The sequence below is a fragment of the Cyprinodon tularosa genome, unplaced genomic scaffold, assembly GCF_016077235.1.
Source record: "Cyprinodon tularosa strain WSP-4 unplaced genomic scaffold, ASM1607723v1 ctg975, whole genome shotgun sequence".
Taxonomy (NCBI): Eukaryota; Metazoa; Chordata; class Actinopteri; order Cyprinodontiformes; family Cyprinodontidae; genus Cyprinodon; species Cyprinodon tularosa.
In genome coordinates, this window is record NW_024039757.1 from 190,723 (window position 1) to 216,326 (window position 25,604).

Below are 25,604 nucleotides of genomic sequence, written 5' to 3' on the forward strand. Positions count from 1 at the left end.
CTTGTTTTGGGGTTGTTCCATTATAACTTGGAATACATGAACTGGAATTAGTCCTTATATAAACCCAAAGTGTAACTTTAGTTTATTTGCTGTGACCAAATATAAAAATGCTGCATCTCCAGGAAACTGTCTATAGATGTAGAAAAGGTTAAAGAGGTGCTGCAATTTATCTATCATGTTGCTTTTAAGATTATTTCGTCATCTTCAGTGTCACCTTAAAAGCTTTAAATGTTTTGACTGTTTCCAACCAAATAATCCTGCCGTTCTCCCTGCTAAGTGTTTCATTTATGTGATATTTTATTTTCCCTTCTATTTGAAGTGACTTGTGTTATAATTTTTTGTGACTCAGAGATTTGCTGCTGCAACCTTCCTGCCTCGCCCTGATCTCAGTGATTATCTTTACATGATGCAGCCTTTACATGGTGGCCACCCATCATTCCTTTCATCTCCACACTCAGACTGCTCCGTTTGTCTGATTCCATTTATGCATCAGTAACCATCTGACATCCTGGATGTTGCCTAAACAGAAGAACTAAAGCCTTCCCTCTCAGATCACTGTTTCTGGGTAAAAGTCACCGTCCTGCTACCCTCCTCTCTCCAATTATACCTGATAATCTGCAGATAAATTTAATCAAAATACTTTAAATACATATAAGTACCACAAAGAAAGCAGCGGTGGATGACAGATGACTGTTCCTGTTCTAAATAACCTCTTAGTGTTTTGTTTTCTTTACTTTTTTTGGTTCCACCTCTCATTTGACTGAAGTTGGTTGTGTTGCGTGTTTTTTTTTTCTCTTAAAAATGGGGCCTTGCTTCACAGTAAGTTTGAGCTGTGATAATAAAGGGGAAATTAAAAAGCATTTAAATGTGTCATACAATAAAGAAGCATTGGATAGATTTGATATGAGCTCAGGTGGACTTCATTTTAGGGTGACTTTGAGGTGCACTGCAAGAAAAACTGGCATCAAGCTGGTTTTCAGGAAGATGATGGTCTGAATCAGTGCAACTTTCTAATAACGGGCTCATAGAAAATCATTAAAAGTCATTAAATTCTTATTTTTAAATTTAAGGCCTTAATTTGTATAAAATGCACTAAATGTGATTATAGTGGCATTTAACAGGCTTTATATATAAAAAAAAGTTTATTAAAACAATTTTTTCAGATATATCAGATATAACTATATATGAGAGTCATGGGTACTTGTTGATGGCATTAGTTTTATTTCTAAAAGCATCAAAAGAGCATTAAAAAGCATTAAATTAGAGTTACTTATTCCTGTATAAAAGCTGAATAATTATTGCTGATTGTTTTCCTCCCTTTGAGAAGAGCTTAATTATTAGTGAATTTACCAATAAAACTTTGCTGTTTACTCAGTCGTTCTGCTATCGGCTGCCCTGTGGACATCAGTCTGTCAGATGGAGCTGCGCCCACACAGGGGCAGGGCAACATGTTGTCTGAGTCACTTCTTGATGTCAACAACAGAAACCTTCCTTCTGGTGGAGCTGATTGCTCAGATTAACCCTCAGAATGAAGCTGTGGCTTTCTGAGACCGAGGACCTGAGCTTTTCCCCTCTGTTGTGGGTTTTATATCTATGTACCAAATAACCATGCATTGCTACTTTTACAAAATCAAAGATTATCAAAAATAAAAAGTTTTTAAATATTTTTTATCTTTTTATTCATCACTTTATCATCCTGACTGAAAATCATCTGCAGGGATTCTTAGCTGTGCCTCTTTTAAAACATCTGACAATCAAAGAACTTTACAAAATTCCTAAATATGACAGTGATATACAGTAATACCGGCTTTTAATGAGATCTGTCTAAAATCCTTTGATTCTACCCCTTTGTTGAACTTCGGCTTCATACAGTATGTGGCTCATTTGTTGTGGCATAAATATCGGTAAGCAGAGACTGCAGTTGCTTACAGGCCAACGACCTGTCATGACTGACATCTGGTGGGCCCCCTACACAATTGTAGACTACGACGCCACTTTGCAGATGTAAAAAAAAATTCCTTTCAAACCCACCTGATACTGAAATGAACGACCGTACCATATTTATACCGCAACATATGCCAGATTTCAACATGATGGTGAGCCGTTTAAACACAACACCAATAACAAAGCAGACAGTGGTACTGTTAATTACTATGTTAATAACTGTGTATAGTTCATTAGACAGTTGGTAAAACAATACACTCATATAATGTTTTAAACCGGAATAAAAATCTTAAAAGAATTATGTATTTGAGTGTTTTATTTTTTACACTACAACTTGGAATTATGGGTAACCCAGAGCGTAGTTTAAAACCATAACCGTTACGTTCAATGTGTTAGCGACAATGCATACCAAAAAGAGGTACTTATATGGATTCCAGAAAAGAAAAAGGAAAGAAATGGTGCTGGAAGAATGGAAAAAAAACTTCACAAATAAAGACATTCTTTCAAAGAACTGAAGAGGGAGAGATAGACGTTGCTGCTACAGTGAGTAAAGATTGTGACCAAGAGATGAATGGAGAGAGCGTGGGTGAGGAGGGAGGCTGTGAAGCTCAATTATGGCCGATGGCTTGTTGTTGTGCTAACATGTGGTGGTGCGCTGTCACCAATGGTTCCATTCAAGGTGCTCAGTCACTATTTTTCTGGGTGTGATGTGTGATCATATACTACTCACAATTGCATAATTATATCTTCTTGGCCGATTTATGGAACCGTCGCCGTATCCTGAACCTTTATCATGTGTCGTACTTCATATGGGGCCCACCCAGATAATGTTGCTCACGGGCCTATTGTTGGGTCGTTACACCAGTGTTTTTCCCTCCTGGTCCTCAAGGCACACTGCCCTGCATGTTTTAGATGTTTCCCAGCTTCCACACACCTGTTCTCAATTGATAGCAGATTATCAGGCTTTGCTGAACTGCAATCATCTGAATCAGGTGTGCTGAAGCTCAGAAACACCCAAAACATGCAGAGCAGTGTGCCTTGAGGACCAGGGTTGAAAAACACTGTGTTACACCATTGCTCATTTGGTTAGAATTTTTTTCAAACTGTGGATATTTTCTAAATGAAATTCAAAGTCAAATAGATGTTTCATGGTTTGATTTCAGCCTCCATACACATCCTTATTTGGCTGCAGAGAAAATTTCATGGTGGTTGTTTGGGAAAATGCTCTTTTAACAGACTTCCAGACATCCAGCAATAGACTCTGTTTGTGTCCATAGAAAGGGTTGAAAATGAATGGAAGTCAATGGGATTCAACACATGGTCCTCACTACATATAGCAGAACAGGGGCTGGTCAGTTAATTGCATTTTTAATATAATCCCCATATAACAAAACGCAATTTTCAAATTACACAGGCACTCAGTTTTGGTCTTGTTACATTTAACTCATTTTTTTCTCACTCCATCCCTTTAAATGGTTGTAATCAGAGATGCACCGATCTGAATCGGATGTTGGCTACAATATTGACTAATTGACTGAAAGTGAATATCGTTGATTTGATATCAGAGAACCAATCCAGTGGGACATAATGTGTGTGTTTGTGTGATGGTGGTCACAGACAGAGAGGAGGCTTCTGTTCCTCTCAGACCTCATTATAGCTCTCAGAGAAACTCCTCCCCAACACACGCGCACAGAGCTTTAAAAGGTCAGAGGGCGCACGTGTGCACACACTCACACCTTGCTGTGCTGTTTATCCATCCACTTGGCAACAATAACATGAGTGAAGCCCACAGAACCCTCCAAGGCACGCGGCGCGCGGCAGATCAGGAGCATAACGGCCGATCCGGAGGCTCCACACATTCCAGTCCGCTTTGCTGGATCCCCCTCTGCCGTCATTCAGTCTGCTGTTGTCTCCGTGTTGAACAGCTGACCGCTGTCCAACATCAGAGGCTCCTTCAGCTGAAGCACGGTAGACCAGCTGACAAATGGTTCCTCTGCAGCAATAATTCAGAATGTCAGGTTGTGTTTCAGCTGAAAAGGGAACCAGTTTGGTTACTGGGATCAGTGGGATGGAGCAAACAGTGGAAGGCAGTGGACAGATAGTATTACCTGTGCTGTGAGTTTCACTCCTTTAACTCAAATCAGTGCAAATTAATTCTGCTGCTGTATTTAGCTTTTGTTTAAATCAAAGTCTTTTTCTGTCTCAGTCCAACTAATTTGCTTCAGTGAAATTTGCACATTTTCAAAGTGGAAAAATGTTTTTAACTTTATATCAGTGAAGGGCAGTGAGCTGACCAGTTGTTTGTTTCTTTCCTGCAGGACTTTATTCCAGGGATGCTGCTACGCCCTCACACCTGAGCAATCAGCTTGGTGAGTAAAACAACTTCTCCACATCCAAAGAGAATAAACCTCCATGAACCTTTTCAAAGTTCAGACTGTCCTGCTCATCTTTAAGGCTGGTCTCTCATTAGTCTTTCTCTTTCTAGATTATCATAAGGGATAAATGAAATGATAAATTTATGATTAATCATGCCCTCAAAGGGATGGACATTTAAAGATTGTTTATCATAATAATCATTGTACATTTTTTTCAAAAAAATGAGGGAATTTGGATTTTTTTTTTTTAACTAATCTTCATTTTCTTTCTTTTTTAATTAGAGAATTAACATTTGGAGAATATAATAAAATGCAGTTACTATGGAATACTAATATAAACATACTGATGATGATTATATCTGATATAAATCAATTTTGTTTTAATGGGGGTCCTGAAGAAGCCTGTCATAAAATTTTTTTTTTTTTTTTCATGTGCAGCATTTCCACTGTGAGGCTTTAGTTACTGCTGTGAGCAGTCAAAGCTATACAGTTACCTAAAAAACAAAGACTCCAAATAAGTAATGAGGAGTTTTTCTTTCCTACCTTTGATCACTATCATTATAGTATCACCAAATATCATAATTACATTCTAAGTCCATATTGCTCAGCTCTACACCATAATTATAGAGTGAAACAGAGAAATAGCATCATAAATCTAAAATCCATCCTGATCAGAAAATGTTTTTTCTCCTGGAGAAAGCTGGACTTTAAGGTCTTTCACTCCAATAATAAAACAAATAATTCTTCACCTCTCTGATAAAGATTATTATTGAAGATTTGCTCAGCTGCTGAAGATGTTTTACAGTAGCTTTGCAGTAGATTATTTTCTCCATCTGCTAGGAGAGGTTTGCCTGCAGATCCACCCACAGCAGAGCAAACCTGAAAGGAACAAGCTGCTCAATAAAGAACAAACGCAGAAATGCTGATGGTCTGAAGGACATTTTGATAAAAGATGAAATTGTTCAATAAAATTCAGGACAATAAATGTTACTGAGTTTTTAATTAGTGCTTCTTTCATAGGCCCTTCATCCATCTGCTGTGATTTCCAGAGTTATTGCATTTCTCAGCTCCCTTTTCTTCAGCATCTGACTGCAACTCATTGCTCACATCTTTGGTTCATGTCTAGTTAGAAAACCTAATCTGAAATATGAACCTCGTGTCGAGGCTGGAGTCTAATCTGAACCTGTTTAAAATCACGTGTTGTAATTAAAGAGCGCGCTTGTGAAACATGCATTTTAATGGGAGTAGAAATTACAATCTGCCTGCTGGGCCATCTGGCTGAAGGTCACCAGATCAATCTGCCGTCCCACACACCTCGGTGGGGTACCTGGTTCCTCTGAAACCTGCAGCCCAGGAGATGAATAGGAAAGAGAGATAATGCACTTCACTTAACTGTACTAGTTAACTAAGATCTATGATGGAAGGTTCTTATGGCGCCATAAAGATGACATCATGACCTTCTCATTATCTAAATGTGTCAAAGCGCCATCAAATCCTCCTCCTTGTTATGGAAAGAGAAACTGCATAAAGCATCAAAATACTCCTTAGAGCAGCTCTAGGTTTGTTTGTTTATCCAGATTAGTGAGTTTTTGCAACCTGTGTGATGTGATCTCTGAGGTGCATAAAGGGACAAAATATACAATGAAATAAACCAGCATGAATCTCCTATTAAATAAATTTATTATGAAAAAACTGTAGATTTATTTCTTTATTTATCTGACGCATAATTCAAAAGTTAAATATACCTTTCAATTGTTAAAGGAAAGGTCAGGTCATATTCAGAATTCAAACTACTAATAGTACTTTAAATATAAAACAATTACATACTGTTTAATAAATGATGATAAGTGTTTTTTTTTATTAAGATTAATATTCATTTGAATGGAGGCATCCATGTTTGTCAAAGAAGGTATAAATAATGATCCAATGATTCCCTGCCGACCGGACTTTTCCTTTAAAAATAAATTAAAAATATTAAAGTGACTAAATAAATCAAATTTTACAATGATACATTTATTTAAAATTACTATAAGTAGTTATTAAGTAGTTATATGTATTTTTTTGGGGGGGGCTAACCAGTAGTAGTAGTTTATTCTTGGAGTCTTAGTCCTAAATATCTCCAAAGCTTTTAGGTAGAGTGGAGGTTGTAAATGAGTCCAATGCTGCTCATATTTAAGAGTCCCTTCATGTTGTTCAGCACATCTGCTAGTGCATGAAAAGGTCAGCCTGTTGAGACCTTTGTGCTTCTATTGAGGCACTTTCATTAGGTAGTAAAGATACAATAATAATCTAAGGTACACGCTCCCCTAAGCATTGCTTAGTCATCTAAAAACATACAAGTGCGGGAAGATTTCTAATTATTCTGCCTGAATAAAAAAGCTGAATTTAGGATTTAAAGTATTAAATTGATTTAACCAAATATATAACTCATGCAGTGTAGATGGAAACTAATCAGTGGAAGTAACAGCTAATATGTGCTTTAAAGATTTTGTTGAAATCTTCCCAAATAAGAGATCTTCTAAAATGAACACAGGAAATGAACATGTCTGTTGGACAGAACATGTCCAACATCCCAAATCAAGAACAACAAGGATAGAGAGACAGGATGTCTAACTGGATGGAAGCTTCTGCTGCATCACAGCTCACTGATCTGAATTTAAAGGAAAGTCGCTTTGGATAACAAGCTGGTAGCCACTTTTTTTGCATTCAAACTACGCAGCTGCTCTTTCATCAGTGGAGGCTGTTCAGCGTTGCGTCTCTGACTCATTTAATAAGACAATCCATCAGAAAGCGCAGATTCTACTGGGTTTTAAACATGCAGCGGCCATGTTTGAATCCTCCCAGCTCTGAATTAGGACTTTAAAGGGAAATCCCTGTTGATATTTCCAACAGAATGCAGCAGCTTTAGAGGTATGAGATTTCAGATGTTTTGTTTATGCAGCTCATTCACACAGCCATAAAACGGAGTGAGGAAAACATATTTCAGAGCTTTAATGGTTTACTGTCCCGCTTGTGTTGTTTCTTTAACTCTACATGTTGCCCTTTGTTTGAAATCTGCTGCTCTGGTTTTATGTTTGAGCTTTGTTCATTTTTTGTGCTTTTTTTTTTTGCTCAGACTCCAATTAAGCAGAATATAAGCCTCAGTGAGGAACTTCTGTGTTTCTGCATCTGAAGTAACTGTTAGAGCAGAAATCAGATGGATTTGGGTCACGCTGTGCAAAATTCAGTCGGATGTAAGAAGGTTTTTGCATCCAGCTTAATCTTTAACATCTAAAGATTGTTTTATGACCTTCTAATAATACCATCAGCAAAACATGATCTTTGCGGATGTGATATGTTGCTTTTTTTACTTATTTGAAATGGAGTCAGTCAGTTTGTATTGCAGATTAATCTATTTTGGAAGTTTTGACACATTCTCAATTACTGAAAGTAGAAATCCCTGCACCACTTGGACTTCTGCAAAGCGGACACTGAGGGACGGATTGGGGACACATTGGGCAGGATTAGTTTCTGAGAGGGCAGAGCAGCTCGTCTCTTCAGCATGAGAAGCGATTTGTTGCAAATTAGACTTTTTTTCCCGTTGTGCGTTGGAGCTGCAATTTTCCCAGCTGCTATGTTAAACACATTTCTGACATTTCATCTGTCCAGCCTTCTGCTCCGTTGCTGCGGTTCTGAGATAGGGCGGTGCAGAGGAGTGAGGTCATTGGGTCAAGAAGAGCAGCAATCATGTTGGATGAGCTCATTTCCTGTACGACCTGTGAGAGCATTGTTCCCTCATGCGCTCTGATTCTGATGGACCAGCGTGTCTTTGTGTCTGACGCTGGATCCACCGTGTGAATCAATCCCTTTTTCTCCATCCATCTTTATGAGCTCTTCAGGGAGAGTAAAGGAAACCCACTCAGAGATGCATCATATAAATAACAAATATTATTAAAAGTCTCTGAGGTTCAAATTTAGACTTAAATAAAGCTGATAATTATGAAGAAATTCAAATTTTCATTATCTCAGGAATACTGCTGTATTTAGAAAAACATCAAATGCTGTATTTTATGGCTTTCTGTGAAAAAGTTAAAAAAAACAAGAAACAGGTCATCACTAAAGGGCTCCTGTATTTTTGGAGAAGTAGCCTCAACATGGGCTATTTCAGCGTGGGTGCCACACCTAACACATGATAGCTCTAACCTCGTCCTCTCCAGCAGTGTCTGAACAGTCAATATTGAAAACAGAATTATTTCAGTTAATGAGAGGAAAATATTTTCCTAATTTTCATAATATTCCTTATGAATTTATCATTTCAGTTCCCATCGGGGAGTGTTGGCCTAGTGGTTTAACAGTGGGCTTGTGCTCTGAGAAGATTGCAAGTACCCGATGGATGAAATGGATGGGTTAAATGCAGCGGGTTAATTTCCAGTTGTGGCACAATAAAGGGATTGACATTTACATTGTAAAGTGGTTTAAAGCCCCTCTGTTTAAGCTTTACTGCCATCTAGTGGTAAAGCAAAGAATTTGTTAGGTTTATTCAATGATGATTATAAAATTAATGTGTGCTTATGAAACATTTTTGCAAGGGGATGCTCCACTCCTGTCTCATGATTGAGTCAGGAAACCATCCTGCCTTGTCATTCTGATGGAGCATTCTGTCTTCATGAACTGATCAATTGTTCTGTCAGAACAAATACTGTTTTGTAACCATGTGTCATGTTCTGATAATAAAAGACGGCTGCAGGAGGGGATTCGGAGAAGGAAAGCTTGAAGTTGGGTTGGCATTTGCATCCGCTCCTGCAGAAGCTGCTTGAATCTCTTTCCTGTGTAGACTCAATTTCTATTTATTTGCAAACCTACATTTTCTGAATCTACGTAACAATAATAGTATAATTAATAGGGCTGAGTATTTTCGCCAGATTCCTGAATCGATTCAATTTTGATTAATAAAGTTCTAAATAGATTAATTTCGATTCAATCTATTTTTACAATAATGAAAGTGGTTCAACTGTGTTTCAAAATACTCATGTATTTTTTTTTTCCTGTCACATTAAACTCAAAGTGCAAACTTGTAAATCAGACAGTTTAAACATGAGATATGAACAAAACTGTGTCAAAAGTGCAAACTTGTTTGTGAAAAGTGAAAAAGCGAAGCCTCACTCGACCGAGCAGATGTGACACAGCAGACATGCATGGGATGCATTATCTTCAATGCAGAAACCATATTTGCAACAACTACAGGGTGTTTCTGGTCAGTTCATGTATTCAGTCAACCTATTGGCTATATTTGCAGCTGTCTGGCTTGTAGTAATCTTGAGTGCATCTTTCCTGCTCATTTGAATCTGAAAGTCATGCACGTCACCATAAAATGAATCGATCTCATGTCCTAGACATTGATTTTGCAAAAATGTAAAGGAATCTATTCAAAATTGATAAATACATTTTTTTACCCAGCCCTAATCATTAAAGTGACTTTGTCAACTTCCTCTACCAGGTACAGAATGATATTCAATTCAATTTTATTATTTATGGCAATAAGTTTGAAGCCTATATTTTCTCTTTCATATTCATATTCAGAATCAGAATTACTTAATTAATCCCTTGCGGGAAATTATTTCAATTAATTTTCGCTGATTTATCTTAGAGTTGGGCGATGTTTCATTTTGACATAGTTACTGTCAGAGGTATGTTTCAGTCTAGAAGGCTCACAGCGCTACTGTTTAAAACACAACAATAATCTATTACTGTAGTCAATTCTTGCTGACTGAAGGGAAGGCATCAACACCCATTACTTTTGATTAATCAGCTACAATAAAAAAAAAAAAAACATGGAAAATACTGCAGAAAATATGGAAAAAAATATGAGTTCTGTGAACTGTAACTGATAACTGTTGCAAAGGAGCATACCTGTCGAGTAGAGAGCCTGAAACCTGCACTTCCGAATTGTTATCAGACTTTGGCAGAATTTGTTTATATGAAATAAACATTTGATTTAGGCTTCTAAAAAGCCAGATTAATCACACAATGTTACAGCAATAAGCAATCTTTCACCACTTCATAGGTGGATAGAGATCAAGTTGCATATCTGGCCATGTCTCTCTCTACCTCAACTCTCGATGCAACGCAGTTTACCCTCCCTTCACACCTGTCGTCTCATATGTGCATATTTTCAAAGGAGAAATACAAAGCAGCGCTCCTCAGAGGAATGAGTCCAATGAAGAATTAACATAACTTTACAATGCTGTTAGCAAGAGAATGGTTTAATCCGCTGGGCATGCTTTCTCCCATTTTGTGCCTGAGAGGGGCTGTGCCCTGAGTCGCAGCTGTTCACATAAATGTATGCACACAGATGGGCACGTGTCGTTGGCCCAGCTTTGTCACCAAACACCTGGAGAACAACACGAAAAAGCGGTGTGTGTGACATCATGTATACGAGACACGTGGGTTATATCATAGTTCATCTGAAAAAAAACCCTAGTTGTTTAGTTCTTTCTATCATCATGAAATCATGAAATTTTGCTTATTACTCCTTTAAGTCTTTGAAACCAGATTTTTTTTCACCAGGAAGGACATCCAACATGAAAACATTGACAACAGTGTGTCTAAATACTCTGAATATGGCCTTAAAATGACCAAAACTATAAATTTAAGATTCAAAATTGGTAAATGTATGCATTCTAGATTCAAATACATGAAAGCAAAGCAAACAGTTAAAGCCTCACCTGTGTTTGGTGAAGGCCCATTGCTCTCTCTCTTGCCACTAATATTCATAGTGTGAACATGAACAGTAAAATCTAAGCTTGAAATTCTCCTGTTGATGTATTCCCAGCACCAGCTTTCTGCGTGTGAGGCTGTTTTGTTGCAAACTGCATGTTTATTCCAGCCTATTAACTGCTGCTAGCACAAGCACTTCTATAAATGTGCCATTTGGAAAAACAATCTACTAAAGTTAAGGTGCTGATAAGGTCAGACATTACATAAAGCCTCCTGGTTTTATAAATGTTTTCTTAAAACTGAGTCCTTAGACTGTTTGGATATTTTATATTAAAAACTCTAAATTAGCAGCAGCGTCTGTGACAGTGAAGCGGAGCGAAGCTCCTGCTGATAAGTAAGCTTCATATTAAAACACAGCTTTTGACGAATGGGTGTGCAGCCAATCGGGTTAATGGATCCTGTTATCAGTGGTTGTGTCAGGATCCCAGCTGGATAATAATGACTGCTCTGCTTTTGTGGAGCATTTAATTCAATAAAGAGTCCATTACTTCCTGCCTGTTAGCCTGCAGCCCCTCCAGCCCGGTTCCCTCCCATCAAGTCTGCAGCCTCTCTGCTCCATGTCAGCCTCTTATTCTTTTTTATTTCATTACTCTGAGTTCTCATTAAGAAACAGGATTTCTGAAGAATGAAGGTGACCAAAACCTTATGGCCTGGTTACAGAAACATGAAATAAGATGTTTGGCATCGAGTTAACCTATGAGATGTGGTGCACTGCATGAAAAAGGTTTATTTTTTCACAGAATTTACACAAGCCATTACATTTTAGCTGTTGCTGTTGGAGCACTTTTGGTTTTACCACATATTTGCAGTTTTGATGTGCTAGATGAAGCTGTCTCTAAGGTATGGGAGAAAATCTGAGATGGATAAAAAACAGATTAGACCAATTTTTAGCAGAGAAATACAGCTCAGCCAGAATTAAACTCCGACCTTTTTCATATCTTTAAAAACATCAAAAGTAGACACAGAAAATCTTGATGGAAATAGCAAAATTCCAAAAATTTGTTTGAGGTGTTTTTTGCCTTTTGGGAAAAAAGGTTTAATATGCAAAGCAGAGATGGAAACACTAGTTTTGAACTAGCTCTGATGTTGCAAGGATTTTCCTTACATTGCCGATCAGCTGTTTCCTATGTGGCTGGAAGCAACATCTTCATTACCAACTGACATGATAATGAAAGAATAACTTTCCCCATAGCAACTCAGGCATACAAACTCCATAACTGATCTGATCTGTGGTCCGAGCTGGATTGCAGCATCTACTTCCTGTTTGTTAAAGCCATGCGTGATAACGTCATGTAGACGACAGTGGTGTGTTCAATTATAGCGACCGCATCTTCCAAGGGTGCGGTCTACCTGGACTGGTTCCTTCGAGGTCTGTGAGTGTAAGGCGGCCGGAAGAGTTTGACTATCGATTCAATAAGGTCCAGCCTTCTCCGGCTTTCACCGCCTGTATGCGCTGTTGCCCAGCAACCGCGACTGTTGTCACACAAAGCAGGCAAAGAATGGATACTGAACTTCTAACTACTGTTCTGGGTGCTGATAACGTTTTCGAGGAGCTTCAGCAGCAGTACCACCATCGCTTTATAGTCCCCACACTGCAGATATATTAGAATCTGAGTTTAAATATCAGCCAAACCCATTTGCACAGGGGCAGAAAAAAACGATTCAATAAACCAGGCATTATCCGCCACATATCCGACTCAATTAAAAACAACTATATTCATTAATTTCAGACAGAACCATTCACATACTTGTATTATATTAAACTGCACTTCCAATATTCACCACTGTTTGGCGCCATATACCTTTTTCTTATGAGGACAAAGCAGCCGGCTTGCTTGGACTAGTACTAGTACTAGTACTAGCCAGGGCTAGTATACACTGGGTCGTCCTTCAAAACTGGCACAAATAAGGCTGCATTTGTCGGCCTCATGGCGCCGTTTTATGATGTCATTGGACAACGAATCCGGCCTTAATGATGTTTATTCACTGTCTGAAAGCAAAAAAGAAATAAAATAACAATAAAAGTTGTCTAAGTGTATATTTTGTCAGTTTATCTTTCTGCCTTTATCTGATTTGTTGATTTGCTCCCATTTTTGCTCTGTTCTGCCTTATGCTTCTGAGCAGGGAGTTAAACGGAAGAAAAATCTCCAAAGAAGGGTAAACAAGTTTCTTTTTTTATACAAACAGGATGAGTTGGACATGAAGGGAACTACGGTACTGAGAACGTCTTTTTCAGGCACTAAGGAGGTTGGCAGGTTCTCTGCAGAAAACCTTATTTTCTTGTTTCTGAGAAATCCTGCAGTATTTCCCCATCTTTCGTGATGGGTTGTGGCCTTTCCCAGATTGCTTTTTGTGTTGTCGGATCCCCTGATGCAAACAGCAGATAGAAAATGACATCACCACAGCAGGGGAGCAGAAAGCTCCCTGACTGCAGGCTTTATCTTTGGTTCTTAACAGCATTCCTCAATAATTCAACTCGGTTATTCTCGGAGGGTAATCCATCCCATAATATTAGTGTCCTACCGGTATATAAATCCTTTCCATCTGTAAAATTTAAACTATGGTAACAGGAATATAACAACAAGAGTTTAGCTGAACTTCATTTCAAAAAGATCTTCGACAGTATCTAAGTCAAGGGAGAAGTTAACCTAGAAGGAATTCACTAACAAAAAAAACGTTATTAGACATTTTGTGAACCGACGTTCTAATGGACATCTGAGTTTTAGTGTTGTGAAATGAGAGTCACTTTTCTGCTCCCCTGTGTCTGATCTGACTTGTCTTTAGTGAGAGGTACGCTCCTTTTGTATCGATAGAGAACTTTGTGATTCTCCCAGCAAAGATGTGGTCCTGAAAACCGGCCTGGTGCTCGACCAGACCTGAAGATTTTAGTACATTCGGGCCCCATTTGGCTCCTCGGGTAAAAACCGCCAGACTGTGATGGTCAATAGAGCACCTGAGATTAAATGTCCGTGTCATTGCAGAGTAACGAAAACATGATTTTTTTTTTTTTCTATTTTGAAAGCTTGACTTGTCTTGAAGGTCACTGCTGTCCTTTTGGTTCTTTAGAAAAGCAACATTAGCTAAACATTTGTGCTTTGCTGTCAGCTGCTGAATATTATAGTTCAACAGGGGTGCATATGATGCAGTGTTTGCTGTTAAGTGTTTCTGGTTTTCATGGACTTGAGGCTCTTCTTAACAGCCTGTTTAGTCTGGTGGGTGGAGTCCCAGTGCAGAAGATGCCCCGAAATGACAGGTGATCATTTCTATCAGATTCATTTCTGTTCCTTTAGGTTTATGAATCTAACTATATAGTCTAGATCTGGACAGAGATTCCTGAAAAGGAGAAGCTTTTTTCTAACTGAAGGTTCTAAATGAGTGGTCTCCAACCCCAATCCAGCTAAGTAAAATACTGATATTAAGATAGTATTTATTAAATATCTGCTATAGGAAAAGGGTTAGTGTTTTTAAAGAACCAATATTTCATCTATATTTTAGGCTTTAAAATAATGAAAAACACCAAACTTTTGCATAAAGAGAAAACATGTTGTTTTATGTTTCTCTGTTGAAAACTATGTAAGACAAATGTAAAAAAAATAAATAAATAAATTGTAAATCCATTTATTGTCCCAAAATGGGGAAATTCGCCCTCTGCATTTGACCCATTCCCTTGGTGAGCAATGGGGTGCCACTGTGCAGCGCCCGGGGGAGCAGTGTCGGGAGTTTTGCTCAGTAAGCCAGAGTGGAGGCTGTGGGGATCGAACCGGGTACTTGCAAACTTCTCAGAGCACAAACTCACTGCTCTAACCCTCTAGGTCAACATTACCCAAAACACATAGTTTTGAAGCTAATGATAGTTCTAAAAACATCCTCTTTGTTTTTAATATCATTCTGTTGTGAAAGTTGAACAGGATCTAAAACGGGCATGTGTCATTGTTCTATATTAAACTTTTTTTTTATTTTTAACAACAATTAAAAGCAATTGTAGAAGATCCAATGAGCCATATGTTGCTCTGGACCCACAGGTTTCTGAGCCCCGTTATTGAGCTGCTTCAGAGATCAGAGCTGTCCAGTTAGGCTTAGAGGGTTTCATAATGTTCCAAACTCTTGATCATGAAAGTTATAACCCCCTACCAGTTCTCTGAGGGATTGCATTGTTTTCATAATTTAACTAATTTTTGGTTGTAGGAAAATCTTGTTTCTTAGATTAGATCTTCAGCAAACACTGAGGTCACCTATGTACTTTCCAGGCAAATACACTTCTAGCTCTATAATCTGTTGACTGCATTTTGTTGTTTATAGATTTGAAGGGCTTTTAGGATGAGTCAGCCAATGAACAATGAAAAGAGCTCATTTATGGCTTTAATAAACATGTCAATACAGAGAACATGAGGGAAATCTTACCCTGTGCATTTTGTTAGCATGTTTGTTTTTGTTTCTACTCATCTTGAGCTCTCTTACAATAGAAGCTCAAGTTGTTCCAAGGAAGTGAAAACAAAGCCCAATAAAATACAGTCTGCCATGGAGACACAATTTTCTCCCTCACAAACTGACACCCTGCAGTTTTTCTGAACCAAGGCTCCTGATTGGCTGTTATTACAGGTGGGAGATCCTTACAGAAAACTGGAATCAAGAGAGAAAAGTTCACCGAACCGTGTTTGCAGAGCAAAGGCAAACAGTCATTTACTGTCGAACCAAACCCCGGGGGTCTGAAGCTTTCTCTGCTGCTGCTCACAAACAGAAGCTGCTGAAAGCAGCAAAGCAAACACTTATCTGTTCACTCTCTTTTACATCTAGAATAATAGTCTTCAATCTTTAGATCTTACAACTTGGGGCTGTGATTACAGTGCTTTGGGTGTCAATAAACAGAGAGGAGTTTATCTGGATTCTGGTTAATTCTGCAGCAGTCAGTCATAAATGTCCTCTGCTTGGTGGAGACATTTGAATACAGCGGCAGAAAATGACCTCGCATCACAGCTGAGTTTGTGTCCGGCACTATTTGCCTTTAAAAAAAAAAAACAGAATTAGAAGAACCACACAGTCCTAACACCGGCTGTCATGGTTCTGAAGGCATTCAGAACCAGCTTTTAATTTTTCCTAATTCTGTTTTCTTCAGTTTTACTTTTTTAAAGTGCGATCAGAATTCAGTTCAATTCAGTTTATTTATATAGCACCAAAGTTACAACACATGTCATCTCAAGGCACTTTACAGTTCAACCAGATCATCCAGTCAGATTGATTCAAAGTTTTCTATCTAAGGAAAACCAGTTGATTGCATCGACTCATTGACTCAAATACAATCCCTCACACTATGCATGCTTGTAGCGACAGTGGAGAGGAAAAACTCCCTTTTAACAGGAAGAAACCTCCAGCAGAACCAGGCTCAGTGTGAGCGGCCATCTGCTGAGGCCGACTGGGGTTCAGGGAGATAGAAGCAGAGACACAAAAAGCAGCTGCAAAAGGCGGCCCCATCCAGAATCATCTCAGTGTTTTTTTCTAGAGCTCTTTGGTGAGGAACTCTTGGCACAAACAAGCAGCACAGCTCTCTCTGGTTCAGAGATCAAATGTTTTCACAACAGAAACCTTACTATTATAATAACTAAAGCAGTGTCATCCGGACTGCAGTGGATGAGAATAGGATTAGCTTCAGTTGGACCCGTTTATTGATACCCTATGCAATAACTGTTTCTTTATATTTGACACCCAGTTGCAATAACTATATATATAAATATCCATGTAACCACGCTGTGCAGTAACCCTGTATAAGGATCCAAATATGAAAAAAAAAACGGCCATATCAGGAGGCACAGTATATACTGTATATATCCCATACAGCTTTTTCTTCCTTTGGCACATTCTTCTTCCTTGACTGTTTGAGCTGACGTAACGAGTACATTTATCCACTGTGTGATCAATAAATTCAATCAGTCAATCAATATTTCTATTCTTTTGGTCTGTTTCTACCCTAAATGGGTGAACCTAAGCAGAACTGTAGCCTGTTTATTTTGATCCATCAATGGAGAAAATGCTCTATTGAACACAGTGGTCTGATAGTGGTCATCACTTTTTCTACTGTACAAGACACGATCATCTCCATGTTAAAAATAACTTGTTTTATATTGAACATTAAAGCCAAAATCACTTAAACCTCTGGATTTTAGCTTTTTTCAAGCAGCATCGAAGAAAACTAAAACAGTCATGAAGATGCTGTTTATAGGCTTCATTAAATCACATTATTTAATCAGAAAAATTGTTAAGGATGATTTTTTTCATACTGTCGTTTTTTTAAGAAACAGCAAGGGAAAAATTATTCTCATAATTATTTCCCATGAATTAAATTAATGACAACAAATCTTTCATATCACTTTCATATGACTCTAAGGTCCGATTAAGTAAATACTAAACTTGTGTTGTACCATTAAGTCCTGTTGGGAAAAGACTGAAAATTTTCTGAAGAAGATATTTAATTTATAAATATTATCTAAGTAGGTCTACAGGTTGACTTCGAGGTTTTACAGCTTTCAGGAGATAAGATGAAGGATTTCACAGCCTGGAGTTCTGGTTTTAACCAGCTGGTGCTTTTCTGATGGGGAGAGTTTGGAAAAGTTTAATATTTTTAATTTCCAACCACCTGCACTGCAAAAAAATCTAGAAATAAGTAAAAATTCCTTAAATCAAGTGTATTTTACCTTAATTTTAGTAGGTAAATGGAATGATTTGCCAATGGAATGAGCATTTTTACTCTTAAAATAAGATAATTAGATAAAATGCACGTGTAATAAGACAATGCAGTTGCTTTTTCTCATTTTAAATGTAAATTGTCTTGTTCCATTGGCAAAGTGTCTCACTTACCTCCTCAATTTAAGAACGAATGCACTTAGTTTAGGAACAAATTACTTATTTAGATTTCAATTTTTTGCAGTGTGGGCAAAGTTTTCCAAACCAGAATTCCACATCAAAGTGGCCTCACTGTCTGGGTCCAGAATCAGACTCATACTTTACTTCCAACTTAAGTTCTTTTCCCAGCTTAACTGCAAGTCTTTGATTCAAAGACTGCTTAGACCCAAAGGCTTGGGTTTCCTTTTTTATGTGTTCAACGTCCAAGCTGTTCCCTACGAATTTGGACATTTAAAATAAAATTAATTGAATATTATATAATTAAAGTCCCAGAGCAATAATGGGAATTAGAACTTGACAGAACTTTCACACCATAATTGGACTAAAGTAACAAAATGCTTCCATGCAAACAGAAGCTTTAATGAAAACCAACTCTGGCAGGCTGATCAGACTTGGTCCGGACTCAGCTGAGCAGCTTGTATCTGGTTGTCTGAAACATTTTCTTCTGTCCCTGTGAATCCCAGAATCCAGCTGCTCACAGAAAGCTGGCAGGTTTCTGGTAGAGAGTCATCATAGAGGCCCGATCAGCCAATCAGAAGCAGAGTCACAGTGTTTGTGTTAGCTGGTTAATAAGAGCATTTCAATCTTTTGTTTTGGTTGTAAAGTTCTTTAAACCGTTAAAGGTAAGAATGCACTGGAAAAACGATCTAGAAATAAGTAAAAAATGTCTTAATTTAAGTGTATTTACCCTTAATTTGAGTAGGTAAATTAGATAGTGTGCCAATGGAATCGGCATTTTTACTCTTAAAATAAGATAATTAGATAATATACACTTAAAATAAAAAAAAAAATCAATTGTGTTTTCTTATTTTAAGTGTAAATTGTGTTGGTCCATTGGCAAAATGTCTCTTTTACCTCCTCAATCCAAGAACAAATGCACTTAGTTTAAGAAAAAATTACTTATCTAGATGTAGATTTTTTCCAGTGTGTAAACAAACTGCTAAAGATGTGTTTCAAGGTTTACAGCATAAATTAATTCAAATGGATTGGACAAAGGCATGATCCTCTTTAGTCAAAGAGGAAGTTGTCTGAATAGTGCAGGTAGTAAGTTAGGAAGCAGGATGCTTCCTATCAATAAGTCCTCTTGCTTTTACCTTTCATCTTTAAGATGGATCTCATAAACTAGATAGAGGCCATTTTCATCATTGGAGCTTTAGCTACTTCTTCCTCCTGACCTGCATACTTCTTCCACTGCTGTCACTGTGTACCACCTTAATAATTATTCTGTGTGTATCTCTACACTGCTAACAATTTTGTCGCTGAGGAAATGTATGCATCCTCACGGCTACTCTCGTCCTGCAGTCTGCTGTAATATGATGCCGCTGTCCTGAAACAACCTCATCCCTGCCGTCTTCGTGTGCTGAAAGCCAACAGCACCCATCTCAGGCGGGCTCTCCAGATCCTTCACTCACTTGAAGGATTTGGATTTGCTTTCGCAGGCCAAGGGTTGTTCAAGTAACTGAAACGTGTCGGAGTCATTCAAACTTTGAGTGGAGGAGCTAAAAATAGAATTATGGAGGTTTTTATGACTCCCAGGAACAAATAGCTTGTGAGCTCTGCATCTTTATGCTGGATCTGCCGTGTGTGGATCAGATTTGACCACCATGTGTCACTGATTCAAAGATGATTTTAATGTTTTCTTTTTTCTTAAAGACTGAATTGTGTTTTTATTTGTGAGCTACAGGTGTGTGATTCTTTAGAGTCCCATTAAAGGGAGTGTGCATCCATCCTGACTGTGTCCTGATGTCCAGATTCTCCATGTGACCGTGTGACGCAGACACTTATTCTCTGACTGTGAGTTCATGTTTGCTCTGTAGGCCTAACTGTGTTTAATTGTGTTTGGCAAGCCTGCATATGTGCGCATGCAGCACATGTTTCACGCTCTATTTGTCTCTGAGTTCGTCTGTCGGGTTGGTTTATTGCTTTGCGCTAAGGTGTAGGAGTGTATGTGTGGGTGTTCAGATATTTGAAGGGCTTCAGTAAACAGGGTGACAAATAAACTGTTTAAGATTCATTTGCTCATATTTCATATCTGGTACCAAATATGTCAGATTAATGATAACAGAAATAAACTGGAGCGAGGAAAAAAACAAAGAACATCTCGACCTAACAGCGGCAGTAACTTTCAGGATCTGTTTTTTGTCTCTGCTAGATTTTTTATTCTTTGTGGAGGATCTTTGTTCCATTCTCTGCAAACGTTTTCTATGTTTTTTTAGGTTTCTGGACAGTTTAAAGTCTTGTCTTTGCAGCTCCATGATTCTTTCCTTTTTCAGCCTTACTGTTGTAGATCTCGCGCTGCATTTGGGATCATCTTCTTGTTGATTGCAAATGGACTGACACTTGACTATAGAACAGTTTCCTCTGCAAGGAGATCCTGATCAATTAATCGATTGATATCCAAGCTAGAGGTTTCTGACTCCATTTTGGATCAATCAGTAAAGGCCTTTGACTTTAACTAAACTAAATATATTTATGTTCTTGAAGATATAAAAGCATCACTTAAAAATAGACTCCTTTGGTCATTTATCCAGTTTGTAATGTTTATTGATTTGTAAAAATGTTTGAATATCCAACCAGTAGTTTGAACCATAAATTAACTATGGTACCGTTCCATCTGCAATCCGACCCTATCAATCATCCCTCCACCACTGTGCTGGATAGATGCTGCCAGGTTTTGGTTATGGTTTCTCCAAAGACCAAACATTTCTGTTCTCTTTCAGACGTCTTTTCGTCATTCAGTCCTGCAGGAATCTCATATTTCAAAAGAAGACCTTTTTCTGCTTCAACTCTGCCAACTTTACCATCACGACGGTTCTGAATTAGCAAGGAAACTGGAAGGAAGCACATAGTTTAGTATAATAACAGTGGTGTACCCAACGGTCAGCTTTAACCGTTCAGGGTTACTGAAAATAAATGTAGAGAACTTATCGAGTGAAAAGGGAAGAGCACCGTAGGCCAGTTTATTCTGAGAGAAATTAATTTGGAATGACTCTGAAGCACATTTGTTTAAGGGGTTGATTTGCAGCGATGTGCTTTCTGCTGTGGCAGCTGCAGAATATGTTTCTTTTCTAAGGTTTATGTTACCCTCCTGCATCCTGGATGACTTTTCATTACGGTTGGCCTCAGCACCCTGCCATTATCCCGTCCCTTTAATCACAGTCATTATGAACAAAACCAGCAGAACCCGAGGTTGTCCTCTGAAACCTTCTTTTTATTTAGTCTCTGTTACTTGTTTTTATCATTTTTTCTACCCTCAGTCCTGCAAACTTGTGTGAGCATTTAACTACGTCTCATACACACACACGCGTTGACACATCACAGGTGATATCAGCCTCTTTTATAGACACACACATTATTTCCCTGCTGCTCAGCCATGACATCATCAACTGATGCCTTCCTCACAAACACACACACAATTACACCCAGCAACAGGAACGCACACACTTGCAACACACATTAATGCAGTGAAATGAAATGAAATCTCTGATTTAACTAGAGTAACCAGTAGCATATGGGCTGAGACCTGGGATTTGGATTATAAGCCAATCAAATCTGGAAGCTGGGGGATCATTTAATGGATATTGGGATATTTGGTTGGGAAGTGTGACTGCAGATTTAATGTATCACAGTGTGATTGCAGCAGATGGAGACAAATTTAAGGATTGGATGTGGCTGTGGTCCCGTTGTTCTCTATTCCACATCTGTACAACTTCATAAACAGAAACAAAGACAGTCTTTTTTATAAAATGTTGCTTATGTGTGTTTTAGCAAGGTTTTAATAGAAATTACCAAATTTCCAGTCTAAGTATAGTAGACTAAAACCTTTTGGTGTTTTTCCTGGTTGAGACGAAGTTTTAACCAGCCTTTTGGAACCCTGAAATGCATTTAACCCTGTAATACCAAATGTTTCATATTTGATACATACGGTTTCTGAAATATTTTGTGTCTGACACCTTTTGCATAATTTAATGGTAAAACCTTTGCTCAAAATCCTATTGTACACACACAGATATACCTGATAACAGAGGGCAGAAGACTACACAAAAAATTATCTTGACTTATCGCATAGTAATAAATTATTAATATCAAAAATTTATTTCTGTTTTTTTCTTTTTACATATTTTGTTAAAAGGCTAAATAAGGAATCCAAACCCAAAAAAGTAATTTGCTGTTTTGTTTTATTCTTGGATCGGGCTTTAAAGGGTTAATATTCTAACTATGGTTTCAGTTTCCATGTCTTCCTTCTTTAAGGTCAGGATCTGTAAGAGCCTCCACCCACAAGCTGATGAAATGTTCCTACTGCTTTAAGTTACACAGGTTTCAGCAGACATGAGGTTATAATTTAGGAAGATTTAAATACACGTTTCACAGCGGCGGGGATTTAAAGTCACTGGAAGGACATTTTTATGCACAGTTTGTCCTTGAGATCTCGGTCTAATGACTCAAATCAATCAGCTGCTGTTTTAATCCAATCTGCTTTAAGACACCGACTGTCTTTCTGTTTAATCCAATCAGGAATTAGAAGCAGTTTGTTGCTGACCAGAATTATCGAGGGCGGCCCTCCTGGTGATCAGATCCAATGACATGAAATCATAAAACAAGCAGGAAGTCAGGCCTCTGTCAGTTTCTCCCAGTTTTCTTTACTCTAGCTCACATCCTGTTAACTGTCGGATAATTGTTAGTTAGTCACTGGAAAAAGAGAGGACAGCTTATGCAGATTTTTTTTGGTACTGTCTGTGGCACATAAAACATCCAGTTAAGTGCAGTGAAGCAATGCGGGGAGGATGTGAGTGCCCAATGCTTTCCAGCTTTACTTATTTGCTTTAATGCAGTGAAATATGAAGAGGATGAAACATTTTTTTGTTGCTGATGAATGGATGTGCTCTCTCATTTTTGCCTGCTTTGATGATGGAAGGACACAGCAACATTAGAAATCATATGGTCAACTATCTGAGAGCTGAAATGTTGCTGAAAGGCTCCTCTAATATTTGTATCTTTTCCTTTGAGGTTCAGCAGCAAACGCCAAATAGTGATCCATCTTGCTGCGACTATGGCTTTGAATTGGTCCAAGTTGTTAAATCTTTACACTCCAGATATGAAGAGGGGACATATGTTCCATCAGAGGTTGGGTTTGTAAATCCTGGACCTTAATGTGAGTCCAGGTCTCAGACTGTTGGAAATTAGCATTAAGGATAATAGATATTTAGACCAAGATCTGAGAATATTCTCCTTTTAGTTAAAAACTCAACAGTTTAAGGTTATTCTTACATTCCCTGTTATGAAAACGAAAAAGTTATTTATTGTCAGTGAGAAACAACAAAAAAAAATGTGGCGATCTGTTTGTTTTTCAGACATGAGAAGGTCCCTCTGTATCAATGTTTAGTCTCCATGGTAACTAATGGGTATTGCCCATCTCTTCCATTACTACATCAGGTCTAAAGATGTAAATCACAGCGTCAGCATATCTCAGTGCTGAGCCGCCGATTCATAGCAGAAACGATCAAACATGGAGTTTTTTTTAACGTAAAGACAGAGACACAGCAGTCTCTCAATTATAAGTTTACACTGCCTCTTTCATCTGCAAGTTATCCTCTCGGTCATCCATACAAGCCATTCTGGTCTAAGCAGGAATTCCCACAGGCTCTGAGGCGCTGCAGCATGATGGAGAGCCTCCGCCGTCCCTCACAGATGGGAACTAAGTCTGTTGTTGACGGATGACAGAGCAAAACACATACATTTCTAAAAAACAGGGGCCTCATGCACATGAGACTGCACATCTTTCATACTAAATGTGGGGGTAGGGAGAAATGTTGATACGTGTGGTGCACAAACACATTCAGATGTATAAGTCGATATATCTCTGCAGACCTTCCCTTTATACATCCTTATTTTGCATTGCACTGATTGGAGGTGCATGTTCTGCTTGAATTGCCCTGTCACTACCTATGAATATATTTACAGAGTGGTATAAATGTCAAGTATCCAAATAACCATGGCAGCAGCGGTCAGGATGGCGAAACAAGAAATTCAGTTATTGTAAAATCCAGGTGTTGGTGTCGGAAGTGGAGCAAAGGTCAGATTTTGTGGAGGAAGTGACTGAAACAGGAAAAAAAAAGTCATTAAAACAAAATTTAGATCCTTGCCATAAAATTTATAAGGTGGCATATTGCCATGCAGACTTGACCATCACTGGGGAGTGAAATGTCATGGACATGTGTTCAGGGAGAATTGGGTCTGCTGTGCTTCCTGTTCAGCCAGTGTAGATACATTATTTATATCTATTTTATATATTCCATATGTCTGACATGACTTTGGGATGACAGTCGACTATCCAACCTTTTGGCCATTTCCCTCTGGAATGCTTCGATTGCAAAGAAGTCCAGTAAAGCAAAAACTGGACTGATACTGCCTCCAAATAGTTTTGCTTTTTTAGTTTTGAACCATTTTAAAACAGCTCATTAGCCATGCTTTATCGTGTTCCAGCGAGTCTCAGACAACAAGACTCAAACATCTTCCATTGGTGATGTCTCTGAGCAGAGCCAAGGCTTCTGTTGTTCCTAAACTTTAAAAGGAACCCCAGCTAAGATGGCATTTGTTGCTACTTTTCCTTTTCTTTAAATCTATTTTTATGTTTGAGATGCTGCACAGAATCTTTAAGTGGGGCATTGCTTTATAGCTGCATTTTATTCTTTTAATAATTTTTCACATTCTGTCCAAGTCAAATGTGGGAAATTGTTTCAATTTGTGTGGCCCAGAGACAGAAGTGGAAAAAAAAACCTGCACAGATCTGCAGAGATCTTTTCCCCCTGCGCAGTCGGAGCATCTTTATACGAGTCAGCGTGACATGGAAAAAATTTGGACCAGAGATTAAAAGTCGTACGCAGCCAGTGTGACCAGGGCTTTATGCTCTGCAATTCGGGGTCTGAATTTCCAGTGCATTCCAATTAATGAACGTCACCTGATGCTGCATGCACACCCCTCACACAGGAAGTCGGTGTTTCAGTAGTAAAAGAAGAACAAGAAGCTGTTAGCCTTATAAGCCTGACAAAGACTTACTTTGTCACATGACATGATGCTTTTTACTGTCATAAAATATAACCAGTGATGTTGTAGTAAACCATGACTTAGTAAACAGTGTTACAGCATCATCAGTGCAGCGCTGTAATTATGGTCTATCTTTGCAGCAGTTCTGCATGGCTGGTGGCTGCAGTCACCTGCAATGGCAGTTGTGACACTTGTCAGTTTCTCATCCTGCTTCCAGTTCCTTTAGGTAGTAATTTATGGACATGAGTGCTTTTGTTCAGCTTTCTCCCTAAAAATCATCAGAGTTTACTTCTTTGGATTACTTGTAGTTATTAAAGAGGATGGCCGAATGGAAAGAGACGATTCTAATAAACAACAAAATTACAACAACAAAAAGACCTGGTATTCCTACCAATAGAGGCTGCTAGTTTTTGCCTTGGATTGATCAGCTTAAGTTACTCTGAGTCCTGATGTTTTCTGGACACTCTCAGTGCTGACATCATGCATGTTGCATTCAAGGCTCATTCCCTCAAGTCTGACTGTGCAAGGCCACATCCTTGGCCTGTTAACTACTGCATGTGTGTGTGTGTGCTTGCACTGTCACGTATGACT

At 38.4% G+C, this 25,604-nt stretch overlaps 1 protein-coding gene across 6 annotated transcripts in view; it reads left to right on the top strand.

Annotated features, from left to right (window-relative positions):
* LOC119776993 (poly(rC)-binding protein 3-like) overlaps positions 1 to 25,604 on the top strand; it is a 133,273-nt gene that overhangs the window by 51,000 nt on the left and 56,669 nt on the right. For 5 of the 6 annotated variants that reach the window (XM_038275715.1, XM_038275718.1, XM_038275719.1 and 2 more), the window contains exon 2: positions 4,263 to 4,313. The gene's annotated coding sequence lies outside the window, so the exon portion shown is untranslated. Of the gene's footprint in view, positions 1 to 3,885; positions 4,060 to 4,262; positions 4,314 to 25,604 lie in introns of those variants that run through there. The other variant, XM_038275716.1, reaches the window with a different exon arrangement.